A 27,849-nucleotide genomic window follows, 5' to 3' on the forward strand; every position below is an offset into this window, starting at 1 on the left:
GCTTGACTCCTCTCGAGCATAATTTAGACGATCTTTTGCCCCATTATGGAGTAGATATGACCTTGTAGCCCTAATATTTCCCCTCAAGAGATGATCATTGGGCCTTGAGCAAATTCCACATGGTTCCATACCCCTTGATGTACCTCCAGATGCTAAAACATTGAGCTAGAGAGCCAAATCATTGGCTTATTTGATGATGTGCCCAAATGGACCTAGGATGCCCTCAGACTAGCCTTGAGGCTTGACCTTGTTTGATGGGCATTGCCTCATTCTGGAGCCCAAATGATGATGGATATCATTGAGAACATTTGGGAGGGTTAGCACACCATGCCTTAATGTCAATGCTTGATCCAAATGATGCCACATCATCCCTATATACCTTAGAAGGGTAACGTAGGCCATTTTGAGGATGACAGATAAGGTGCCATTTGGAGACGTAGCCATGCATTTTGATGATTCCTTGGCTTGAGGAGCACTCATGGACCATTTTATCACTACTTGATGGAGATTATCCATTCTCGGATGATGTTGTCATAGTGGATGGATTTGTATTCCCACATGTGTGGGAGATTTTAGCATTTTTATTATATTTTAGAACTTTCTCAAGGTTGGCTTGTGACCTTTCACCTAGATGAACACTTCAAGCAAACCTTTTAGGGCATTTATTGAAAACTTATGAAAAAGTGACTTGTTTCCCTCATAAATAATCACTTTTCATTATTCATCATCATCATTCACCCACTTCTAAAGGAATGTGCACTAATTCTTGTCTTTCTTCTTGGACGTACTATAATCATTCTTGGAACACATTTTCTTGAGAGGGAGATGTTTACATTAGGAGACTGTTGGGATTGATTGAAATGATTCTTGTTGAAATTGTGTAAGGTTATTGTCATTTTCTTCCATTTGCATGCTATTTTTGAAACTAGGGGTTTTGTGTCTGCCATATTAAAAAGTGAAATATTTTTCTTGAGATCTTGATTCTTTATGGTGTGTAAAATTTGTCTTGCGGAAATCCATCGAAGGAACTTGGTTCATGCATCCTTTGACCTTAAAATCTCCCACATAAACAAGTCACTAGGGTTCCTAAATGAAAAAGTTCAATCTTCCACCCTCTTCATCCCATGCCCTCTATCATTGACCTTGCCCTAATTGACTCCATTGCCCAATTAGAAAGCATTAGTATAAGATGTAATGACCCCGGAATTTTGCAAGTATGAAAATTTGGTGCTAGTTGTTTCAGTCATAGTGTACTTGTGTATATGATAAAAGTGTTGTCTTGGTCATGTTGCCACACAATCTAGTAGGGGTCCAAGGAGGAATACCAAAGGGACAACTAGTAGATCAAATGACAACAATGGGACAAGGATCCATTATCACCTCAGTCAATGTCCCCTACTCTTTACGGACTTTCATAGATGGAAGAGGTCCCGGTATGGAGGAATTCACTAGGATAATAGGATCAATAACAAGGTACAAGGTGTGTTCCAAAGCCCATTCAAAAGAGAGCCTCGGATAATGGTTTGATTACTCTGAAGGCAGTGTAATGGTTTTCAAGCATATGAAGGTTTTGGACCACAAGAGAGACCCGGGAGAATCCAAGCGAGGCCTAGGGTTTGCAAAATTTCAAGGACAATGAGATTCCTAAGTCAAGCAAGGATGATTAACTCCAACGAGTTCTAAAGAGAAAAAAGACCTTAGCAATGTCGCTAACCAAAAAATCTTAAGGGCGGAAATGATGTTGGAGCTAGGGCTCGAGGTTTCTCCAATTCTAGCCATAGGATTAGCTTCAAATCTTGAGGACACTTAGAGGAGACCCCAGCGCAGTAGCATGCCAACTCGCACTTGAAGGTGACCACCCTAATGCATTTCGCACTAGGCCCTAGTTGGCCTTCTAGGGTTAGGGGAAAAAATGGGAAAAAGTTAAAAGAAAGGGTTTAAGGTTGATCAACTAGGATTAGGACACAGTGCCTTGTCAATTGGGAGAAATGGAGTCAAGAATGTCTTTGGTGAAGGAACTTCACTCTATCAAGGAGTCCTATGCCGCTTTTTGCTAACCCTAATGAGGCAGTTATCTAGCAACGAAGGAATGTATACTTCATTCTAGCAAAGGATGATGGAGTTTCAAGGTTTGCGAAACAACACAAGCCTCTAGGAACATTCATTCACTTTATCTTAACATGTAATGCATGCAATACTTCAGAATCCCAGTGTTTTCATGAATTCGCATTTCAACTAGGGCACATTAAAATTGTGACAGGACATTCCATACATTAATCATGTAACAAAGTAAAGAAATAGCATCGAAAATTGCTCTTACAAGAGAAAGCGAATATATTCATCCATCATATTTGCAATTAGAAGCTCCAAGACAAGAATAGTGAAAATCCAAACATCAAAACGCATCAAGAACTTCCAATTTCGTCCATCAATTGTACGTATGAATTCTTTTTCCAAGAGAAATCCCAATCCAAATGATGATGTCGAACAAATGAGGCTCCTTTCTAATTTATATGAGCCTACAATACCTCGAATGGGTCTAATTATCCTAATGAGCCCCCAAGAATGACTCTGATGTTCACAATAAGAATATAATTGGTGACAAGCCCACCAAATAGTTCAAGAGTATACAATAAGCGTTCCTAATGAGCCTGACATGATAGAATTATGGCTAGAAGGGTCGTTGGAAGGCCAAGGTAAGTCCTCCATGTGCCAAGATGAAGAGGGCTCTGATAATGATGACCAAGGGATTGGCCTCTTGGTTTCCAAGCAAAACATTTGTGGTGCTCCCAAGTGGCTGAGAGGCACAATGAATGGTCTCATGGGTCTCCAACTGGATCAAACAAGTCGATGCTCCATCAATAAGTGCTGGAAGGATGATACAAGCCCTCCCCTGTCTCCCTGGGTCAGACAAAACCCTGTTTGGGCTCTGGATCAACTGCCAAGTGTTTGGTGCAAGTATGTGGTCGGTTAGGCAATGTGATCCAAGTGCATCATCATCTTTGTGTGACTAGGGCACGAACAAGCAACAGGTAGTGTTGAAGGATCCCATGGCGTGGAAATCAATGCTCTGTTGTGGTGGAGGCCCATGGCTCTCAACGCTCACCCTAAAAGTGCCATCATGACCCTCTCGAGGCTTGGATCCCATATAGGGAGGCCAAGCCCAAGATGAAGACCCACCTGCAATCCTGTATAAGATCCAACCTATCTTCTCACCTTCTAGTACAACAATTCATTAGAGAAATTGAGTAAATAAGCTTGCAAATCAGGGGCCAAAGTGGATACTTCATAGTGGCATGCCCTTCCAAGTGGGCTTTAGAATGTATAGTTGTCCCCAAGCTCAAGAGGGAGGTTAAAAGAGGACCCTATTAGGTGGTTGTGCCTCTAAGGGAGTGTTAGGTCTATGGGACATCTATCAAATGGCAAGTGTCATGTGAAATAATGGTGGAACAAAGTGGGGTAGCAAGAGAAGGCTCTGAGCCACATGCCATGGTACAAGGGTAGTTATAATGAGTGAAGCCCGCACACGAGTGTATGAATGTAGGAGGGAGCAATCATGAGTTACCCCTGCCTTTGCTTTTCCACCCTTGTTCATATGCATTTTGCCTTTTATTGATTTTTATTTTGTTTAACTGCTCGGGGCTCCAGGGAATGAGAACATGGTACATATGATAAAGCAATGAATGCCCCCTTAAGGTTGGGCAATTCATCACCCAACAGGGTTTGGGACAATCATGGGTTTTGTCGTAGCAGCTACAACCACCCTCCAAAATTTTGGCTCGCATGCAAATTTCAGAGCCTACTTTGGAACCTGCGATTGATCATCCTCAGTCACTTGTTGGTAAGCTGATGATTTCAAGCTCCCTCCTTGATCTTAAGACTTGTTCGTGTTCTCATATTTATGCAGCATGTGTCATCTTTGGGCATAGGGGTGGTTGTTTGTCATGCAAAGGGGGTGTTGTTTTGCTTCAAGGGAAACCACACACGCATGAGTTGTTATCATCACATAGACATGTTTCACACTCACTACATGCACTCTTGTCACGAAGGTTGTTGCATCAAGCAGAGTATGTTTATACATTCTGGATGGTCTACGTTGTATCACTAAGTGTTGGTGTGCGATCATAGTCAAGTCTTATCAATGTTTACACATGTTTCATTGATCTCACACTTAGCCAATTTCCCAAGCAGCTTAGCCTCATCCAGCCTCCCAGAACTGTGCACTTTGCTTCTGCAACCATCAAGCTTCCTCCCTTGCTTACTGAAACCCCACAATGCACAGAGACCCCAACTAGCACTTCTCTCCAGAAATGCGCAAAGCAGTCAGGCAGCCAGCACTGCTCTCCAGAAAGGCACAGAGCAGTCAGGTAGCCAGCACTACTCTCCAGAAAGGCACAAAGCAGTATGGTCGCCCTGCACTTAGAAACTACGTAGAGGTGTCCTCCCAGGGCCCCCATCCCGCAGCAGTGTCCTGTGCCTCAAAACTACGCAGTGTTGTCCAAGTTGTCCTATCGGTCTTGCATGCAGAAACTGCACAGATGGGCCTTCCATGGCCTCATCCCAACATCAGCCAGTTCCCGCTGAAACCGCGTTGATCCATCGCCCAGTGACTACAAGGAAAGGTGACATGCCGAGATCGCTCCCAAGGAGTCGGGAAGAAGGACCAAGAGACCAAGTAATGGAAAAAGATCAGGACCACATGCAAACTCCGTCGAATGCATGATCATCTCGAGGGTAAGTATGGTAAGTAAAGAACACCTTTCGAAGTACACCTCTTAGTTGAGTTTGCAAAACTGCTTGTCATTGTCATATCATCCTATCCAGTAGCATACATGTACGCAAACACAAAAAGCCATTTTTTGTGCTTCCTCTACATGTCTTGCTTCCTTTTCACTTGTTTGACCAACTCTTGTTTTCGGCATGTTGATTGCTATGTCATGCTTGCGACCTAGTTCTAGTGATGTTGAAGATTTGTGTATGAGTTGTGTTCGTTATGTACACATCTATCACACTCACACACGATGTTGTAAGCACTGCCGCGCAAATGTCATCATGGTCGTCCGAAGGTCTATCCGAAGTGTCACACTTGTCGCTTTCATCATTAGACAATCCCACAATCAGTCACACTGAGCATATGTTGTCTTGTTGATTCAAGATGTCTTGTCGTCAAGTCATGTTGAGTGTGTGTTCGCAAGGTCAGGCATACATGAGTTCACTCACTCACACACTTAACCATTTTGTCGAAGATCTGTCGACCGGACTTCCGCTAAGCTTCACTATGCAGTCAAAGCCCTCAGTGACCAAGTACCATTGCACAGAATTGCGCAGAGCTTGAGGCTACCTCCCAGGCAGTCTGCACTGTGTAATCATGAAATTGACATGGCTGACTGTCACCCAAAACATCGCAAAAGTTGCCCAAGAAGCCATCTCAATCTACGTTGCTCGCAAGCCAATCCATCAAGCCTCCCACTAGTCAACCGGAGAGTTTGATCGGGCAATGACCCCGGGCTTCACTCCTCCCAAAAATTGTGCAGAAGCTTTCAACATGCCTGCCTCTGTTGACTAAAGAAATTGCGCAGACAAGAGGGATAGGCACTCGCTGCCTGTCACTGCATTGTCTCTAAAAATTGCGCAATTCTGTCAGTCAATCCCCCTGCCAACTAGCCTTCTGCTCCTCCTAAAAATTGCGCAATTTTCTTGGACTGTCCACCAACTGCCCGACACCATGCTCAGCCCAAAAACTACGCAGACATGTTCAACATGACTGCCTCCCAGTTCTACGAAGTTTTGGCCAGAAAGCTCCCGAAGCCTGCTCCTAGCCTCCCCTGAAAATTTGCATAGTTTTCATTGCCAGTGTCCTCTGCTGCCTGCACTACCTTCACGGGAAAAAATTGTGCAATTCAGCCTCCCAACTGAGCCAGATCCCGCAGAATGTAAATGTTGTTTCGGACTGCTCCTCCCAGTGACCTCTGTGCAATTTTTCTTGACAGTGCCTCAGAGCCTCGTATCCTGGCCTGACATGTGCTCTGCGCTATTTCAGAGCCTTGTCCTCTTTCCTAATCACCTGCACACAAAAACAAAAGACAATGCAGCATGGTAGACTACGGGATTTCTAGATTTGATGTCGTCTCATCATAAGTGATTGCAAAAACAGGTACATGGATGAGACATGGCACGATGACGAATGGGATGAACAAGGAGTGCATGCTAGAAGACTTGCTCGTGGTTGGACGCACACACAAAGCATACCAAGTAGCAAGCGAGGGAGACACATGCGCATGCATGAACTATCAAGCGATCACCAAGACCATTGAAGACTCTGTGCACTCTGCCATAAGGAGGTGAAGCTACGGTACACCACGAGCACACTCATCACTCAGCAGCACAGTAGCTCGACACGAACAGCACAGCCAGCATGTGCATACCAGCAGTGTCATGTCAAGTTGTGTCATGAGTCGCCTTGGCCACATCACTACTTTGGGTCATAACTATGTAATCAATGTAATGTAATGTGGAAGTCGAAGAGACCCACGGATGAAGTCAAAGGGTCATGTAATTCGAACAGTCATGAGGGAAGTCGAACAGTCACAAGAGTCAATTTCACCCTTGGCTATATATACCCCTCATTTGTACATGCAAAGGACTTTTCACCTTGGCTCCTCCGACATAGCCTTGAGAGTCTGTAGTCTTTTCTTTGAGCAAGCAGTGGCTCCAACGCCCCGCTATCGAGGTTAGTGATGTAATGGTGTACGAATGTGCCTTGGATCTTTCGCTTAATTCAGAAGCCTGTTAATAGGCTAGCACGTTTTCACACATGTATTGTATTCGTTTGTAAGACTATTCTTTGGACGCTTGTAATGCATGTTGCTTTAACCTGTATTAAGACAGTTGAACTATTTTGGTTGTTTTAGTACATATGTTGTTGCCAGTTGGAAATGTGTTGTATCAGTTGTTAATGATCTCTCACCCATGCGGACTATTCTGTCAGACACTCAACAGATTCATTCTCGTAAACTTGTTATAACGACCGTCACACTTGTGTGGACTATTCTGCTTTCACTTTGTGTTTGTGATTGTTGCATCCATTTGGACTACTCCGCTGGAAGCTACGCATGTCCTGTTGTGTTGTGTGTCTCTAACGGAGTTGGGACTATTCCCTTTCGACTTGAGACTCACTCTCACCCTCTCCCTCTATAGTGAAAGAACCTTGACACAAGCGACATTAAGCACTCACCAGGCACGCGAACCTTGTTGTTCGAAGACTAAGTAAACCACTCTCATGTGTTGACAAGCAAGAGCTAAGGCATATCTTTAAGATAATGGCAACCGAGCCATCATACCGGATGGAACTCCCACACCAAACAGTGTGAGGTCTAGTTGGGACTTCATACCGAGGAGATCCCCTGAATGTTGGCAGGTCCAGCACCATCAACATTTCTGGCGCTAGGAGGGCCAGATAACAAGGTGAGTCCTCACAATCTGTTTTGAATCTCTGCATACTTATCATGATTAAACACAAAATTTCTTTTCGAAAGTGTATGTCTTATGGAAACGACTTTAAAATCTCAGAGGGGCTCTGGAATCTCTTGTCACAATATGCATATGAAGGTGAAGGTGGAATGGCCTGGCTTGAACAGAGAATGGCCTTAATAGTTATATATCACAAGTATAAAATCCATGAAGATTTCATGAGGTGCACGCTATTCACGTAGACACTTCGAGGGCATCCACTGCATTGGTGTGCCACGCTGCCCGAGAACTCTATTCACTCTCTCACTCAGTTGATTGTAGAGATAGACCGTTCTTTCCATCATTTTGACCATCAAGCACTCAATAAAGAAATTCTAAAATTACGAAAAACACCTGATGAATCCGTTGAACAATTTGACACACGCTTTTGTAATCTTGCATACCTATTTCCTGAAGAAGAAATTGATTGAGAATTTCTCGATGGAAGATTTAAGTATCTTCTTTACATATCCGAAAATCCACAATTCTTAGAATCATTCAAATACATCTCAGCACACCTAGGTGTTAGAGCTACTAAATCTAAGACGAACAAGGTCGTCGTCACAAGTGATTGTTCGTCCTCTTCTCATCAAACAGCTTTGGCTCCGCAGTGCGAGGATGGAGAAGATGCACACACATTCTATTTCGGTTTCCCATTCCCATCGAGCCATTCCCATTCCATTTTATTAAATTTTGCAGATTCAAAACTACAAATTTCAAACATCATGGTTATATTTCTTGGCATTTTCTTCTTCTTGGTTCCTTTTCTGGTTATTATGGTGTTGGAGAGTAGGAAAAGGAGGGTTCAAAATGAAGAAGGGGGACAGAGCGGATTTGATGAAAACCTCGGTGAGGAGGAGCTGGAAGAGGGTGAACATGATTCAGCTCAAAAAACTAAACAAGACCAAACCCCATTGTGAAAATGTGTTAACAGGCCTGAAGCAGGGAAAGGGGGTGGAACCACTAAATTTCATTGCCCCCATTGCAACAATAATTACACAGGTTCATACACCCGTGCCAGAAAACACCTCTGCGGGAAAATGCCATGGGATGGAGATAAACAAATAGGAATCAAAACTTGTGCAGGTGTGTCAGCAGCAGATAAAGCCAAATACATAAGGGAAGAGGAGGAAGCGCAATACAAATCTAAAAAAACAAGGGGTTTCTTTGAACCAAGCTCACAATCACAAGCACAAAGAACTCCTTCAGCGTCCTCCCAAGGCAGTGGATATGGAGGCACAGGTCACCAGGGTTAAGGCATTGAACCATATCAGATTTCCATGATGAAGGGTGTAGGAATGATGTGGATTCAAAAGTTTACAGGTATCTCTATGCATGTGGGATACCATTCAATGTTCTTCGCTCACCTTATTGGCATGAAATGGTTTCTGCCATAAATGATGCCCCTAAAGGATACAAGAGCCCTGGGTATGACAAGGCAAGAACCGTTGGACTTGATCATGAAAAAGCAAAAATATCACATTCTTTGAATAGAATGACAAGTTCTTGGACTGACCATGGGGTGTCCATTGTATCTGATGGATGGACAAATGTAAAAGGCAAGCTATTGATAAGTGTTCTTGTTGTGTCTATTAGTAGTGCCATCTTTCTTTTAGCATATGATTACTCAGACAAGTTCAAGACCGGCATCAACATTGCAGAAGCATTACTTGAAACAATTAATCGTATTGGGCCATACAATGTCATCCAAGTCATCACAATAATGCTCCTAATTGTAAGGCAGCGGGAGCAATTATTGAGGATAAATACCCCAACATATTTTGGTCTGGGTGTTTGGTTCACACATTGAACCTTTTGATGCATGATGTTGTTAAGAACAAAAATGAACAATACAAATGGATTGGTGATTTGTACAAGGCAAACAAATGATAAAATTTATTACAAATCGTAGCAATACCCATGGCCTTTTCCACAGTCACTCAAGATTGGAGTTGTTGAAGATTGTGAGGGCTAGATTTGGTAGCTATTACCTCACCTTCAGGCGCATTTTGAAGGTAAGAGAGTCATTGGCTAGCATGGTATCAAGTTCACACTGGTAGGTATTAAAGGAAAGGGCTACAAATGCAACTGACAGGCAAGGTTTTGAACTGGTGGAGGAGGCCGCTCTTGATGGTATGTTTTGGGCACGTGTGAGACAAGTATTGGATTTCACCAAGCCCATTTATCACATGATTCGGTTTGCAGATACAAATAAACCAATGATTGGCGAGGTGTATGAGCAGATGGATACCATGTTGGGGCAAATAAAAGATATTGTTCATAACAATGATCCCAACTTGTACAAACTGATTCACGATTTTGTGTGTGTACGGTGGAATAAATTTAATCTTCCACGACATTGCTTGGCATATATCCTTACACCAAAATACTACTCTACATCTTAGTTGGGCCGACTTGCACCATGGGGTGGGGTTAGGACCAAACCCCACCTAGATGAAGAGGTATCTAAAGGATATTTGGAAGCATTACAAAAGTTGACACCTGACAAGGAGGAATGTGCTAGTGTGCGCCTTGAAATAGGCAGATACTTCAGTAACACTGGTTTGTTTGGTACCTTCTATGCAATGGAAGATAGAGACAGATTTGATGCTCTCACATGGTGGGAATCATATGGTGACCATGGACTTTTGCCAAAATTGGCAAAAAAAGTTCTACAACAGATTGTAAATACTTCTTCTGCAGAGAGGTGTTGGAGCACCTACAGCTTCATACATAATGTGAAAAGAAACAGACTCAATGAAAACAGGGCAGAAAGCTTGGTTTACGTTCACTACAACTTGAGGTTGTTGAGTCATTACTGTGATCGGGCTTATGAGGATCCAACATATAAAATTTGGGACAACCACCGAGAGGATGACAATTTGAAGGATGGCACTATACATCTTGAAGAACTGGAAAAGGAACTTATAAGGGAGGAAGATGAAGCAGCAGCCGTGCCACCTCCACCATCCATTAGCAGTGCTTGAGTTCAGAGTCTTGTTCCTTTAATGTCGCCACCTCCATCTACACCCTCACGTGGAGGGCATGTGTCTTCTAGTTCTAGTCGTCGGTTTGTGCAGGAGACTCCTATAAGACCACCACGACCTGCGCATACATTAGACTCTCGTGGCAAGGGCCACATGCAGTAGTAGATAATAGATTTACAGTTTATTTGTCTTTTCTAGTTTCTATTAGTTTTCATAACTATTAAGTCTTGACTCTTGACTCTTTCATACCATAATGATATTTTTTGTAAACAATATATGATTGTGACAATGAAAGTTTGAAGTTTGAAGTTGGCAATTATAACTCATTGGTAATGATTCTAAATTATGAATATGATGCTTCGTGAAAGTTGTTTCATTTCATTTCATAATTCATTTTATAACATTTCATTTCATGTTAAGTTGTTAATAATTAGATATTATTTCTTGTAATGGTTAAACTTAGCTGACAAGTACAACTTTGGTGATCAATGATGATAAATATTATATATTGAATTTTCAATTTTGAAAGCTTGAAGTTGAAACTTTAAGATTGATGAATCATGATTCACGAGACTCAATTGTGGACGTGGTTGATGAAGATTATAACTTCTAGATGATTGATGTTATATGGTTCAATGATCAATCTATGCATTTTTATGTTTTTTATATCTAATTCATCATTCTACATGTTTTTGTTGACATATATGTATCAAAATATAAAAAATATAAAATATATATATATTATATAAAAATCACTCCAGGATTCGCTCCCAAACCAGGAGCTTTTGAAAATGTCACTCCCACTCCTGTTTTCACTCCCGCTCCCTGCTTTTGCTCCTGCTCCCAAGTAACACTGGCTCAAATTATTGCATGTCGATGGTCAAAATTCTCTCACAGGTGCAAATATAGCTCTATCTTAATCCTTTAGTCTTGAAAGAACACTAAAATTGCATATAGAAGCCAACATAAACCATTTAAAGCCTACAAAAAGGATAAACTTATCGTCGCTGCTCTTCGGAAATTCGCTGCATTTTCTTCCTCTACGTTGTGTTTTTATCGTAATCCGCTACAATTCCACACATTGGGTCATATCCCTCTTTTCTAACTACCAATTCACCTTTTCTTTATGTGAGTGTTAAAATTGACAGCTAGGGCCAAATTCCACCTTAGCACAACTCATATGATGGAGATGATTATTGCATTGGATTCCTCTTTTCGAGAGGTACAATTTTGATATAAGGATCATCTCATTCTAACAAGGAAAAATGGAATTTTGAATTTATTCCCTCTCATGCACAAATTGTCAAGGTCAGCCTCAGTCAAGTTAGGCTCATGAAGCCCAATAGATGTGTCTCCTCACCCTCAACGAAGTGTATAAATAAGAGTGACCTCTCTCTCATTTGGACATCACTCATCTCATCACATATCTCTCTCTCTCCTCTCTTGATTGGTTCGTAAAGTTTGGAGGCAGCGTTCTCTTCTTTGCATGTGTGCTAGGAGGCCGAATTTCTGAGTTAATTCGCTGCCTGAAAATTTCAGGAAACCGGCAGCGTTGACTGTGTTTTCTTGGGCAGAATTTTGATTTTTGGAAGCCGCACTCATTGGCACAAAAAATCGAGGTGATTCGGACAGTTTGACTAGTTTGACTTCAGCGTTGACTTCAGATTTGACTGCAAAATTTACAGCAGCATTTTCTCTCTCCTTTGACTGGTTTGACCAATCTGTTTTGGGCTGACTTTGACTCTCTTGGAAGGCTGAATTTATCTATTATTGAACAAGCTGCTTGAAGGACATTTTGGAGCTGCATTAACCAGCGTTGGCTTTCTAGTTAGGACTATTGTTGACTGCTGATTTGACAAGACTGTTTTGGGCAAGTTAATGTGATATTTGTATTCTCTCTCTCTCTCTTTGCTGAACTATTGAAGAATAATAAGAAGACTTGATCATTGGGGTTTTCCCCAAGCATCCACCATATCTTTTGTCCTCTTGTCTTGGCTTGTCTTCTGCACATGTTTTTATGTTCTATCTGCATTTACTGTCAATGTGTTTAAATTAATGTGATTGCTACTTAATATAATTGGAAATTATCATTGGGTTGATAAGGAACATTGAAGTAAATTGTGCTAAAGCATAGAACATACCAGTGTTATCTAAAATTAACATGGTATCGGAGCTCAGGTGAAGACGAAGCCCAAGCAAGAGTGAGGAAAAGCAATCACTAAGGAAAGTTGTTAGACAAGAACTTGGATCTAATCCCAATGACGACTACATCTTACTTCAAATCCGAGGGCAAACTTAAGGACAAATCTGACTACCATGCATGGAAGTTGTCTCTAGATTTGACATTGGAAGAAAATGATGCTATGGACTCTGTCAAAGGAAGAGTAGTGGAGTCTCCTTCAAATGCATCCGCAATTGCGCAATCAAAGTACAAGAAAGGTGAGGTTAAAGCTAAGAAAATTATTGTTGATTCTATTCAGAAGCCTTTGGTTGCCTATATTTTTGATTTGGAAACATCTAAGGAGATGTATGACAAGCTAGTTGGGATGTTCAAAGTAAATAATGCAAATCAAGTTCTCTTTCTCAATAACAATTTGAAAGACATCAAGATGGATAGAGGAGAATCCATCCAATTCTACTTCACGAGGATTACCGAGATCAAGAATGATATCCTATCTATTGGAGAAGTCATTGGTGATAGGGAGCTCACACTTATTGCACTTGAATGCCTTACGATAGAATGGGATGTGTTCAACACTACCATCCTCAACAATGACAGGATTCCGGGATTTGATGAATTATTGGTTAGATGCACTCAAGAAGAAATAAGGATGATGGAAAGAGACAAGCCCTCAAATGGAAACAATCCTACCGTCTTCTCTGCTCATTCTAAGAGTAAGAACAATGTTGGTCCAAGAAATCAAGGTCAAGGGTTCAAATCAGGATTCAAAATAGGAACAAAAGGAAGATGCTTCAACTGTAACAGGTTTGGCCACTTCGCTAAAGAGTGTCCTCACAAGAAGGATACTCCAAGCGATGATGACAACAATAATAACAACTACAAAGGCAATGGCAATCAAAGGAACAATAGGTGCAATAACAAAGGAAAGAGGAATGCTCTCGCTGCTCGAAATGGAAATGGTCGTGTTGAAGTTTCTAAGTTTACTTAGTTAGAAACCCTCCATGCACTTTATCTGATTTATTCCTACCTACTTGTTATTTTCCTTTACAAGTTATTTACAATGTAAATATTGAAAATAAACACTAGTGCATGTTCAACATATTACAGATCAGCAACTAAAAGAAACAGAAACAAACACACCATATGACACCGTTATTTTTGGACTAATGTCCCCAGAAAAACCCAATGTGGGAAAACCAGTGCAGCTATCTGAGGGTTTTCTTATTAAGCAATATTAGAGTACAATCTAGGTGCCGAAACTGACCTACCCAACAGAGAATTTCCTTGGCAGTCATACCTCTCAGTTTTTGACAAATCTACTGGCTGAAACCCCGAATAATCCTTCCAGCAGCTACTCAGCACCAATCTGCCCCAAAAACCCTAGCGTCAGCCTCTCTCTGGACTGCATCAGCCCCTCTCTACATCATGCTTGCTCTGTGTCACCCCGGATGGGTCTGCATCAGCCCTCTGACCCACTGCGTCAGCAACGCTGCCCTGTATGAGGCTCTGCGTAGCTCCCGGCTGCCTCTGCGTGAGCCCTGGCTGGCTCTGCGTCACTCTCCTTGGCTACTGCGCTGCTCTCCCAGCATTATCTCTGCATCTTTGTCTCTCTGTACTCAAATGCCCCTCAGCTACATCTCCCAATCACTAATTCTATCTCTCTTAGCAAACCTTGCTCTAGAGAATAGAATGATTGATCACTCTAGTGTATTCTCCAAGTGACCCTCAAGCCTCCTCTTATACTTTTCCTGTTGACATATCAATGGTCGAGATTAAGTCATTAATCAACGGCTAAGATTAGATCTAGCTTGATCCATGTCTTTTGGACCATTCTAACACAGATTCATATTAATACACATTAATATTTTATTTTCCCTAAGTTTAGACTCAGGGACTCCATTAAAAATATTAATTATTTTAATATCTCTTGATCTGTTTAGAATCTGCCAAACCCTTTCTCGGTATTGGAGATCTCATGTGCCCCAACCTCTCCACCAAATTTCGTGGCTAGAGCACATCCAATGCTACCCCAAATCAACACTCCCTCTTAGCAAGGACTGTGCTCTAGCAATACTCCTCACTGAGTATTACTTTCATCATACGGCATCGGTACCTGTGCTGATGCTAGGCCTTCCTGCCCAACATCCTCTGCATTGTTGCATCCTATACTGTTGCCCATGGTTCTGCCACTGCCACTGTTGAATCTGTACGACAGCTCCCTCTACATACGTGCTGCTGCTAGTCCTTTCTCCCAGCACTGCATCTACACTGCACCTCCTCTCATCATGTTGCATCATGTTGCCCAGTATTGCACTGCAACACAGTTACTAAGAAGTAAGTAACTGATCTCCCAATCTGACCTCCCTATCGGGCTACAGACACCCACTGATATTGAAGCTCCCTCTGCCGCTGACAAGTGCTCCCTCTCTGATCTCTGCGCTGCTGCAACAACTCCTTGCAGCTCGTACCGTTGCACACCTCTCTGTGCCATCTTGCACTGGTGCAACACTCCTATGCCTCTCGCACTGCTGCAACCTGCTAGCCTCGCGCTGTCTTGGGACTTTTGCAATGTAGCTCTCTCTGTCGCTCCATCTGTATCCGTCTCTACCCAACTCAGCCAGTCCTGCTATTCCTCTTCAGGGCTCCCGTAGCAAGGTCTAATCCAAGAGGTTGGGTACCTCAAAGATCTTGCCCCTCATCACCTGTAGTCTGCCTGACTACAGCTCGATGTCTCCCTACTTCCGCTCAAGTGGTGAGTGTGCACTCATGGCACTGTCATCGTCTATCAAAACTTCCTCCTCTGCCTCGTGTTGGCATTGCCTTAGTCTCGGAAGACTCTCCCTTACTCCTCTTCCTTGGATAATGGGTCGCATTATGACCCAGCTCCCCATAGTGGAAGCACTTGATCTTGGAGAGATCTTTCTTCTTCCGCTTCTCCCGCTTTCCCTCAAATGCTAGGGCCTTGTCTTCCTCCTCCTGCTTGACTTTGATCCCCTTGTTGTTGGTAGCAGTCTTCGACTGCCGTCTCATCTCTTCCTGGCGAAGCACTGCCCACATCTCGTCCCAAGATGGAAGTGTCCCTCTACTCAGTATACTCTGGACAAATACTTCCCAGTCTTCTGAGACAACATTCAGGGTTGTCCTCACCATCAGCTCCTGATCCGATGTCGCCCCTATAGCAGTCAACTGATCTCGGATCTCATTCAGTGCTCCAAAGGTGTCAATCGATTCTCCCTTCTTCATCTGATACGACCTCAACTAATTCTCAAGTAGCATTCTTCTCTGCACAGAAGTATGTTGTTACAGCTTCTTGAGAGTCTCCCACATCTCAAATGTCGTTTCCTTCTCGGCTATATGTAGTACTACATGATCCTTGAACCCGTCAAGGATAATGCTCTTGGCCCTCGCCATCGCCTCCTCGTACCTGTCATTATCATTGGGGTCGACTGAGATAGATATTACCTTCAAGGCGAAGTTCTTGACAAGATTCTTGTCAAGTACGGATAGGATTCTGGCCTTCCAGACTGCGAAGTTTGACGCTTCGTCCAGTCTATCCTAGTCTCCTACTCCATGTAGTGACATGATGCTCCTCTACTTCCCTCCTGGAAGTTCTCTGTTCGACTCCTCTGAGTCTCTACTTCTCGTCAGGAATTTCTTTTCTGGACTCCCTCTGAGTCCTGATTTCCCTCCTGGAAATCCTTCCGCCACTGTCAAGATGCCCCCTACTCTGATCGTCTTGTGCAACCGCACCACTGATCCGGGTTCCTCGACTAGAAACCCTCGGTAGCAGCTCCTCTAGTACTGTTTTTACTACAGTACCTCACCAACTCCACTCTACAATATTCCCACAGCCTTATAAACCCCAGCAACCTGAAGGTGAGAGCTCCTAGGCTTTGCGCAATCCCGGCACCAGCAACCCAGCCTCCTCAACCAATTGCGTCAGCCCTCCCAACTACTGTGTGGCTCTGCGTGAGGCTTCTTTTGCCTTCCTTATCCTCTGCTCTACCTCTTCCCGGCTCACCCTTGATGACGCAAGCACTGCGTCACCCTTCCTTGTTGCTACTCTGCTAGAAACTGCTGTTGTCACCTCGAGGCAGCTGTTTTCTACTGCTATTGCTCCGCTTGGCTGATGTCTTTTAGTCCTCCTGTAATCTACAATCACACTCCGATACCATGTTGAAGTTTCTAAGTTTACTTAGTTAGAAAGCCTCCATGCACTTTATCTGATTTATTCCTACCTACTTGTTATTTTCCTTAATAAGCTATTTACAACGTAAGTACTGAAAATAAACAGTAGTGCATGCTCAACATATTACAGATCAACAACTAAAAGAAACAGAAACAAACACACCATATGACACTAATATTTTTGGACTAATGTCCCCGAAAAAAACCAATGTGGGAAAACCAGTGCAGCTATCTGAGGGTTACCCAATGTGGGAAAACCGGTGCAGCTATCTGAGGGTTTTCTTATTAAGCAATATCAGAGTACGATCTGGGTGCCGAAACTGGCCTACCCAACAGAGAACTTCCTTGGTAGTGATACCTCTCAGTTTCTGACAAATCTACTGGCTGAAACCCCGGATAATCCTTCCGACAGCTACTCAGCACCAATCTACCCCAAAAACCCCAGCGTCAGCCTCTCTCTGGACTGTGTTAGCCTCTCTCTGGACTGCGTCAGCCCCTCTGCCTCACGCTTGCTCTGCGTCACTCCAGATGGGACTGCGTCAGCCTTAGGAGGCCCTACATCAGCCCTCTGACTGTTTGCGTCAGCAACGCTGGCCTGTTTAAGGCTCTACACAGCTCCCAGCTGCCTCTGCATGGCCCTGTGTGAGCCTTGACTGGGCCTGTTTGAGGCTCTACACAACTCCCAGCTGCCTTTGTGTGGCCCTGCGTGAGCCTTCGCTGGCTCTGCGTCACTCTCCTTGGCTACTGTGTTGCTCTCCCGGCATTATCTCTACCTCTCTGTTTCTCTGTACTCAAATGCCCCTCAGTTGCATCTCCCGATCACTAATTCTATCTCTCTTAGCAAACCCCGCTCTAGAGAATAGAATGACTGATCAATCTGGTGTATACTCCAAGTGACCCTCAAGCCTCCTCTTATACTTTTCCTGTTGACATATCAACGACCGAGATTAAGTCCCTAATCAACGGCTAAGATTAGATCTAGCTTGATCCATGTCTTTTGGACCATTCTAACACAGATTCATATCAATACACATTAATATTTTATTTTCCCTAAGTTTAGACTTAGGGACTTCATTAAAAATATTAATTATTTTAATATCTCCTGATCTATTTAGAATCTGCCCAAACCCTTTCTCGATATTGCAGATCTCATGTGCCCCAACCTCTCCACCAAATTTCGTGGCTAGAGCACATCCGATGCTACCCCAAATCAACACTCCCTCTTAGCAAGGACTGTGCTCTAGCAATACTCCTCACTGAGTATTACTCTGATCATCCGGCATCGGTACCTGTGTTGATGCTAGGCTAGCCTGCCCAACATCCTCTGCACTGTTGCATCCTATACTGCTGCCCATGGTTCTACCACTACCACTGTTGCATTTGTACGACAACTCCCTCTACATTCGTGTTGTTGCTAGTCCTTTCTCCCAGCACTACATCTGCATTGCACTTCCTCTCATCATGTTACATCGTGCTGCCCATGTGAACTGCAACTCAATTACTGAGAAGTAAGTAACTGATCTCCCAATCTGACCTCCCTATCGGGCTACAGACGCCCACTGATGCTGAAGATCCCTCTGTCGCTGACAAGTGCTCCTCTCTGACCTCTGCGCTACTACAACAACTCCCTACATCTTGCACTGTTGCACACCTCTCTATGCCATCTTGCACTGGTGCAACACTCCTGTGCCTCTCACATTGCTACATCCTGCTAGCCTCGCGTTGTCTTGAGACTTCTGCATTGTAGCTCTCTCTCTCGCTCCATCTGCATCCGTCTCTAACCAACTCAGCCAATCCTGCTACTCCTCTTCGAGGCTCCCGTAGCAAGGTCTAATCCAAGAGGTTGGGTACCTCAAGGATCCTACCCCTCATTGTTTGTAGTCTGCCTAACTACATCTCGATGTCTCCCCACTTCCGCTCAAGTGGTGCGTGTGCACTCATGGCACAGTCATCATCTGCCAAAACTTCCTTCTCTGCCCGTGTTGGCGCTGCCTTAGTCTCGGAAGACTCTCCTTTACTCCTCTCCCTTGGACACTAGGTCTCATAATGACCTAGCTCCCCATAGTGGAAGCACTTGATCTTGGAGAGGTCTTTCTTCTTCCGCTTCTCCTTCTTTCCCTCAGACGCTAGGGCCACATCTTTCTACTCCTGCTTGACTTTGATCCCCTTGTTGGTGCTACCCATCTTCGATTGTCGTCTGATCTCTTCCTGGCGAAGAGCTGCCCACATCTCGTCCCAAGGTGGAAGTGTCACTCTACCCAGTATACTCTAGACAAATACTTCCCAGACTTCTGAGAAAACATTCAGGGTTGTCCTCACCATCATCTCCTGATCCAGTGTAGCCCCTATAGCAGTCAACTGATCTCGGATCTCATTCAATCCTCCGAGGAAGGTGTCAATCAGTTCTCCCTTCATCTGATATGACCTCAAGTAATCTCAAGTAGCATTCTTCTCTGCACAAAAGTAGTCTGGTCCAGCTTCTTGAGAGCCTCCCACATCTCAAATGTCGTTTCCTTCTCGGCTATATGTGGTACTACATGATCCTTGACCCCGTCAAGGATAATGCTCTTGGCCCTCGCCATTGCCTCCTCACACCTGTCATTATCATTGGGGTCGACTGGGATAGCTATTACCTTCAAAGCGCAGTTCTTAACAAGATTCCTGTCAAGTACGGATAAGATTCTGCCCTTCCAGACTGCGAAGTTTGACGCTCCGTCCAGTCTATCCTGGACTCTTACTCCGTGTAGTGCCATGATGCTCTTCTACTACCTTCTTAGAAGTTCTCTATTCGACTCCTCCGAGTCTCTACTTCCCATTTGGAAGATCTCTTCTAGACTTCCTCTGAGTCCTAATTTCCCTCCTAGAATTGCTTCTGCCACTGTCGAGATGCCCCTTACTCTGATCGTCTTGTGCAACCGCACCACTAATCCGGGTTCCTCGACTAGAAACCCTCGGTAGCAACTCCTCTGGCCTTGTTCTGTCAGGTATTGTTCTGACTACAGTACCTCACCAGCTCCACTCTGCAATATTCCTTCATCCTTCGAAACCCCAACAACCTGAAGGTGAGAACTCTTAGGCTCTAAGCAATCCCAACACCAGCAACCCGGCCTCCTCAGCCAATTGCATCAGCGCTCCCAGCTATTGTGTGACTCTGTATGAGGCTTCTTTTGCCTTCCTTAGCCTCTTTGCTGCCTCTTCCCGGCTCACCCTTGATGACGCAGGCACTGCGTCACCCTTCCTTGTTACTTCTCTGCTAGAAACAGCTTATGTTACCTCGGGACAACTGTTTTTTGCTACTATTGCTCCGCTCAGCGGATGTCCTTCAATCCTCCTATGATCTGCAATCACGCTCCAATACCATGTTCAAGTTTCTAAGTTTACTTAGTTAGAAACCCTCCATGCACTTTATCTTATTTATTCCTACCTACATGTTATTTTCCTTAACAAGTTATTTACAATGTAAATGCTAAAAATAAACACTAGTGCATGCTCAACATATTACAGATCAGCAACTAAAAAAAACAGAAACAAACACACCATATGACACCACACGAAACACAATACAACGATAGGTGAAGGAGTCACCTTGGAGAATAAGTTGAAGCAACATGTCTTCAACTGATCTCATGTATCATCTTCTTAGAGATGATCTATGCTCTTATCTAAATAAGTCAAAGCGTTGACTTCTGTTGTAAACGTATTCTCTCTCTCTCTCTCTCTCTCTCTCTCTCTCTCTACTGAACTATTGAAGAACATATAAGAAGAATTGATCAAGGGTTTCCCCACATTGCGGTTTGTCCCTGGCTAGCGCCACATCTTGTGTCCTCGTCTTGGCTTGTCTTCTGCGATTTATGTTTATGTTCTATCTACAGTTTACTTTAATGCTGATGTGATTGCTAATCTGGAAAAGATATGGAGCTAAGTGTGAAAATTGAAATAAATTGCTCTAAGCATAGAACATACCTAAAATTAACATGGTATCAGAGCTGAGGTGAAGACAATGCCCAAGCAAGAGTAAAAGAGCAATCACCGAAGACAGTTGGGGAAGAACATATAAGAAGAATTGATCAAGGGTTTCCCCACATTGGGGTTTGTCCCTGGCTAACGCCATATCTTGTGTCCTCGTCTTGGCTTGTCTTCTGCGATTTATGTTTATGTTCTATCTGCAGTTTACTTTAATGCTGATGTGCTTGCTAATCTGGAAAAGATATGGAGCTAACAGTGAAAATTGAAATAAATTTCTTTAATCATAGAACATACCTAAAATTAACATGGTATCAGAGCTGAGGTGAAGATAATGCCCAAGCAAGAGTGAAAGAGGAATCACCGAAGACAGTTGGGAAAGGACAAAAGGATCAGTGGATTCCTCATCCCTCTTCAAATTCACCAAGGGTGAAGTTGAAGCAGAGAATATTATCAGAATGGGGCAGCGGAATATGGCCTACCTAAAGATCACTTCATTGGAAGATCGGATCTCAGGGTGGAAGGAAAGACAGATAACTAGTTCGGCCATTATGCGAAAAAGTGTCCGAATGGCAGGGACACATCACTTGATGATGATAACAACCATTCCAGAGACATCTTCAATGATCAAAGGAATGACAGGTAATGCAGGTAATCAAGGAAATGGCCGACTCTTCATAGAAAGCAAGGAACCCCAGGTATGAAGATTCAAATGTTGTTTCCGATAAGATAAAGAAGCGTTATCTTGTATTGGCCCTCTCCTTCAGATTCTTTGGGAACCTGGCTTATAGATTGTAGTGCTTCAAGGCACTTCATCAGATAGATGGGTGCACTCTCTAATTTGGTAGAGATGGAAACAATCGTGGGATTATACTTGAAGCTGATGCCACCTATCCTAGAAAAGGTGTAGGGAATGTTAACTCTCAATTGAATAAGGGTAACTCGATTCATTTACAGAATCTCTTTTATGTACCTAATCGCAAGAAGAACCTGGTGTCCATCTTGAAAAAGGAAGTCAAAGGTTTCAGGGTGGCATTCATCGATAGAAAGGTACGTGTTAAAAAATATAATTTTCAAAGATGCTTTTTCTCATGGGTTCAGGGTCGGCAATTTGTATCAAGTTGCTGGATGGTCCATTGGGGATCATGTCAATTGACATATCACATCTATAACACCGGAGGTCTACCTATGGGGCCCTACCTGATGTGAGTCAAATGGTGATAGGGATGTCTGAATTCAAAAAGAGCATGAAGGTTCATGTCTGAGATGTACCGAAGGAAAATGTTATAAGGGGACCATTCCCCTCATGCAGCAGGTCCACAGGTTTGGAACAACCCAAGGTGTTTGAGATTCATGATCAGGAATCTCATGTATACAGGTGGAAGAAAGCACTATATGGCTTGAAGCAAAACACCCCTAGCGTAATATGAGAGGATTGATAGATGTTTGATGAAGCTGAGATTCACTAGGAGTGAAACCGATCCAAACCATTACCCGAAGGTTGTGGATGATAGACCTCTCATACCGGCACCTTATGAGGACGACCTATTTCTGACAGGTGCAAACCCTCTCATTTGCAGAAGTAAGAGAGAGTTGGATTTTGGATGTGGAATGATAAACTGCAAGCCTGTGACTACCTCGAGGATCTTAACTTTTAGAAGTTATACGGTAGTGATGTTGGACCAGATTTGGGAAATGCCTCTGAGTTTCATAAACTCATTCGCATTGATGTTCTTGGTGAACTTCTATCCGGACATATGTTTTGCAGTTAGCATGGTGAGCTCTTATTTGGTGGAGCCTCACTAGATTGATGCCAAGAATCTTCTGAGATATCTTCGGGGCACAATCTCTCATGGATTGAGATACACTGCCGGAAATATGAAACTGCACGATTATACGAATGCTGACTGGGCAGGTAGTGTGGAGGATCACCAGAGCACTTCTCAGTGTTGGTTCTCTATGGATTCTGCTTCGATATCATGGATGAGTAGGAAGCAGAAGTCGGTTGCTATAAGCACCGCCGAGACTGATTACATAGCTACGAGTATGATCTCATGTGAAGCCGCATGTTTGTAAAAGCTCTTAAGTGAGCTGTTTGTACACATGATGAATACCACTGTGATTCTCTGTGACAACCAAAGGGGGGATTTGATTATTGAGGAATCCCGTATTCGATGATTGCTCCAGCAGATAGACATCGGATACTGCGATATGGTAAGTAGATGAGCAAGAAGGCTCCATCGCATTGAGATTGATGTACAGGTCGCAGACATTTTGTCAAAGCCCCGGGGAAAGGTCAAATTTGTGACTTTCCCGAACGACTTGGAGTCGTTGAGAGACCTTCTTATAAGGGTCCTGCATGTTGCATGCATGAGGTCTGGGAGCTTTGGGGGGGGGGCTTGGGGTACTTACTGGAGCAACATACGACCACAGGGTGACTCACCCTCCCCTGGTGGTGCGCTATGAATAGGATGATTAGTTCTTCTGTGGGCCGGGATGATTAGTTCTCCTGTGGCAACTATGGAACACGGTGATTAGTTCTCCTGTGGGCCAGGATGATTAGTTCTCCCGTGGCAACTGTGGAACAACATTATTAATTCTCCTGTGGGTCGAGATGATTAGTTCACCCGTGGCAACTATGGAATACGATGATTAGTTCTCCTGTGGGCCAGGATGATTTGTTCTTCGTGGCGACTATGGAACAGGGTGATTAGTTCAACTTTGGGCCAAGATGATTTGTTCTCCATGGCGACTATGGAACAAGATGATTAGTTCTCCGTGGCATCCACTTACAAGATGATTCGTTCTCCTGTGGACAGGATGTTTAGTTCTCCTGTCGAAGCATTCTACCCATGCAATCTAGGACTCATGAGAAGTACCTCTCATCTGATCAATGAGCAGGGAAATGAGGATAGGGACCATAGTAGTACTATCAATGGACGCATCGTTGTATCTATTGTACTCCCTATGCTAGGATGACCTCCATTGATCTGGGATCAGTATGAGTGGTTTGAGACACTCTCTTGTGACATTGATCTGGGATCAGTATGAGTGGTTTGAGACACTCTCTTGTGACATTGATCTGGGATCAGTATGAGTGGTTTGAGACACTCTCTTGTGATATTGATCTGGGATCAATAAAACTGACTTCGGGTCAGTAAGAGTGATGTGACACACTCTCTTCAGATGAAACTGACTTCGGGTTAGTAGAGAATGGTATGAGACATTCTCGATCAATTCTTCTTCATGGTTCAGCAAAGCAAAGCAAAGCAGAGCTCAGCAGATCAAAGCAGAGTAGTGCAAAGCAGAGCTTAGCAGATCAGAGCAGAGCAGAGCAGTGCAGGGCACTGATGGCAGAGATAGTACAGTCGGACATATGGATCAACGAATGGAGTTCTCCCTAGTTGAGAGGGAGTGTTAAAATTGGAAACTAGGGCCAAACTCCATGTGGGTCATCTTATTTATGGCAGCTAATATTTTTCTTAGATCCCTCTCATCGAGAGGTGTAGGATTGATCTAAAGATCATCCGATTCCGATAAGTATTCATGGAGTTATGAATTTATTTGCGTTATAAAACAATTCGTCAAGGTCGGCCAGCAACCAAATAAACCCCACATGTGCTCAACGTTTTAGTATAAATAGAGGTGGCCTTCAAGTCATTTCAACACACTTGGGATCTCTTCCTCTCTCTACTTGTCTTTGGGTTTTAATAGGAGGAGAGATCCTAAGGAATAACGTTGCCCTAATCTAGAGGGCAGAAAGCCGGAACTGCCGGAAAAGCCGGAACTCCCGGAAAACCCTGAAATGTTGGAAAATCCGGAACTACCGAAAAGGCCGGAAATGCCAGAACTGTCGGAACTGCCGAAAAAGCCAAAACTGCCGGAAAAGTTGGAACTGTCGGAACTGCTGGCACTGCCGAAACTGCCAGGAACAAGCGAAACTGCCGGAACTGCCAGGAACAACCGGAACTGCCAGAAATGTCAGGAATTTCCAAAACAGCGGGAGCATCTGTCTCCGAAGGAGAGTAGCATGCAAGGGATAGCTAACTAACATTGGGACAGTTGTATGGTACTTAGCAGCGAATACACCAAGCATGCAATGTTACAGCTAGCATGCATGGGACAACTAGCATGCAACAACAAGCATGCTAGGGACAACAAGCAAGCAAGGTGTAGCCAACACATAGGTCAGGATGGCAACATGGTGCAGCAATGGCACATAATGCAATACAGTGATGGATACAGGCATGATTAATGAAGCGTGATGAGATGCAGCATAGTGATGATGGGTGCAGCATGGTGCAGCGCAGTGAGGTGCAGCATGATGACGAAATGCAACACAATGACAGGTAAAGGAGTCACCTTGGAGAATTAGTTGAAGCAACATGTCTTCAACTGATCTCATGTATCGTCTTCTTAGAGATGATCTATGCTCTTATGTAGATAAGTCAAAGTGTTGACTTCTGTTGTAAACGTACTATCTCTCTCTCTCTGTGCTGAACTATTGAAGAACATATAAGAAGAATTGATCAAGGGTTTCCCCACATTGGGGTTTGTCCCTGGCTAGCGCCACATCTTGTGTCCTCCTATCTTGGCTTGTCTTCTACAATTTATGTTTATGTTCTATCTGCAGTTTACTTTAATGCTGATGTGATTGCTAATTTGGAAAAGATATGGACCTAACTGCGAAAATTGAAATAAATTGCTCTAAGCATAGAACATACCTAAAACTAACATATTTGTACTATGGTATTTTTGTGGATGAATTCTCTCGCAAAACATGGATCTACTTCTTAAAGAAGAAGGATGAAGTGTTCAAATGGGTTCGCTCTTTCAAAGCCTTGGTCGAGACTCAAACAGGGAAGAAGATCAAAATATTGAGGACCAATAATGGTACCGAATATGAGTCAAATGAATTCAAAAACTATTGTAGAAAAGTTGGCATTAAGAGGGAGACATCTACTGCATATACTCCTTAACAAAATGGTGTTGTCAAAAAGAAGAATCGAATGGGGTTTGTCCCTGGCTAGCGCCACATCTTGTGTCCTCCTATCTTGGCTTGTCTTCTACAATTTATGTTTATGTTCTATCTGCAGTTTACTTTAATGCTGATGTGATTGCTAATTTGGAAATGATATGGACCTAACTGCGAAAATTGAAATAAATTGCTCTAAGCATAGAACATACCTAAAACTAACATATTTGTACTATGGTATTTTTGTGGATGAATTCTCTCGCAAAACATGGATCTACTTCTTAAAGAAGAAGGATGAAGTGTTCAAATGGTTTCGCTCTTTCAAAGCCTTGGTCGAGACTCAAACAGGGAAGAAGATCAAAATATTGAGGACCAATAATGGTACCGAATATGAGTCAAATGAATTCAAAAACTATTGTAGAAAAGTTGGCATTAAGAGGGAGACCTCTACTGCATATACTCCTTAACAAAATGGTGTTGTCAAAAAGAAGAATCGAACTATCATAGAAGCCACCCATGCCATGCTTCATGACCAAGGTCTACCGTAATTCTTATGGGGAGAAGCTGCCAACACCGCTATGTATGTTCAAAATAGATGCCCACATCAAGCATTGAATTTCAAGACACCCAAAGAAGTTTTCACCGGTAAGAAACTTGATGTTTCTCATTTTAGAATTCTTGGTTGTCCCATATATTTCCATGTGTCGAAAGAGAAAAGAAACAAACTAGATGCATCTCGGAAGAAAGGAACGTTTGTGGGCTAAAGTGAAACTTCAAAGGCATATATAATCTATGTGCCCAGTCAAAGGGAAGTTGAATTAAGTCATGATGTCACTTTCAATGAAGATTCTGCTCTTAGGAAACTCCAAGAACTTCCTATCCCTAGGAAGGACAATGCTGATGTTGATGCAGAAAAGCAAGATGAACCTCCGTCTGATGAACCAATGCCCGATGTTGAATGTCCGATGGTTCCCAATGATCCACCTCCTAGTGAGCCCACTACTTCAAGAAAAAGACCTTTGTGGCTCAAAGATACTCTTGAAGATGCTGAGAAACATATTGCATCGAGGGGGACATTTTGTGAAAGCAAGAAACCGAACAGGTACCAAGGGTACTTAGTTGCCATGAGTACGATTATACAATCTGAGCCTTGTACATTCAAAGAAGTTGTGAAACACCAAGTTTGGAAGGATGCGATGAACGAGGAGCATGAGTCGATCATGAAGAATGATGTCTGGGATGTGGTTCCTAGACCCAAGGACTGTTGAAGAATCTAGGGAAAATGTAGTTAATGTGATTCTTCTTAGCATGATAACTATTTGTGAGGTGTTTTTAAATTTTCCTTCTTATTCCAATCTTCATTGATTATTATTAGAGTGTGCCTTCGTTAGTTCATCAAATAGCTACCAAAATAAAGAGACAAGAACACAAGATGTTGGCATCCTGCCATGGCCAAAACCTCTCCCTCTTGGAGAGGAAAACCCGCATAAAATTCTCCTTATAGAAATTCTAATTGACAAATACCAAGACCATGACCCTTGACCTAATAGGCCACTCCAAGACCAAGACACCAATCCTCTTTGTCATCAATGCTGAGATCATCATCATTGTTGCTCCATCACCGAGGTCTTCATCAATGAGATCACTACTGCTCCATCACCGAGGTCTTCATCAATGAGATCACTACTGCTCCATCACCGAGGTCTTCATCAATGAGATCTTCATATTGAACTATGTATAAGAGAGGTTCATGTAGATTCACAGAGTTCATGACCTTTATATCTTCATCAAGAACGAGATTGTGACTGCACATTAATGTATGCCGAGATAACGTATTACTATGAGTTCCTTCCATCATGTCGAGACATTGTGTTACTATGGGATCCTTCCATCATGCCGAGACGATGTGTAGTATAGTAGGATTCCTAAGATCATCCTTACTACAGTTATGATAGCACTGAGATATGTACCAAGAAGGACACTGTGTTCTTCTTAACACCTAGTCATTCTTATGCCGAGAGTATCTCACTGTATTACCCATCTGA

The 27,849-nt window shown here is 43.2% G+C and overlaps 1 protein-coding gene across 3 annotated transcripts in view; it reads right to left on the bottom strand.

The window, feature by feature from the left end:
* The window catches only part of XEG113 (xyloglucanase 113), a 283,665-nt gene that overhangs the window by 38,986 nt on the left and 216,830 nt on the right, over window positions 1–27,849 (bottom strand). The gene's annotated exons all lie outside the window — the stretch shown is intronic.

The sequence above is a fragment of the Pinus tabuliformis genome, chromosome 7 (assembly GCF_031772625.1).
Source record: "Pinus tabuliformis cultivar Carrire ecotype Pingquan chromosome 7, CPIR1, whole genome shotgun sequence".
Lineage (NCBI taxonomy): Eukaryota > Viridiplantae > Streptophyta > Pinopsida > Pinales > Pinaceae > Pinus > Pinus tabuliformis.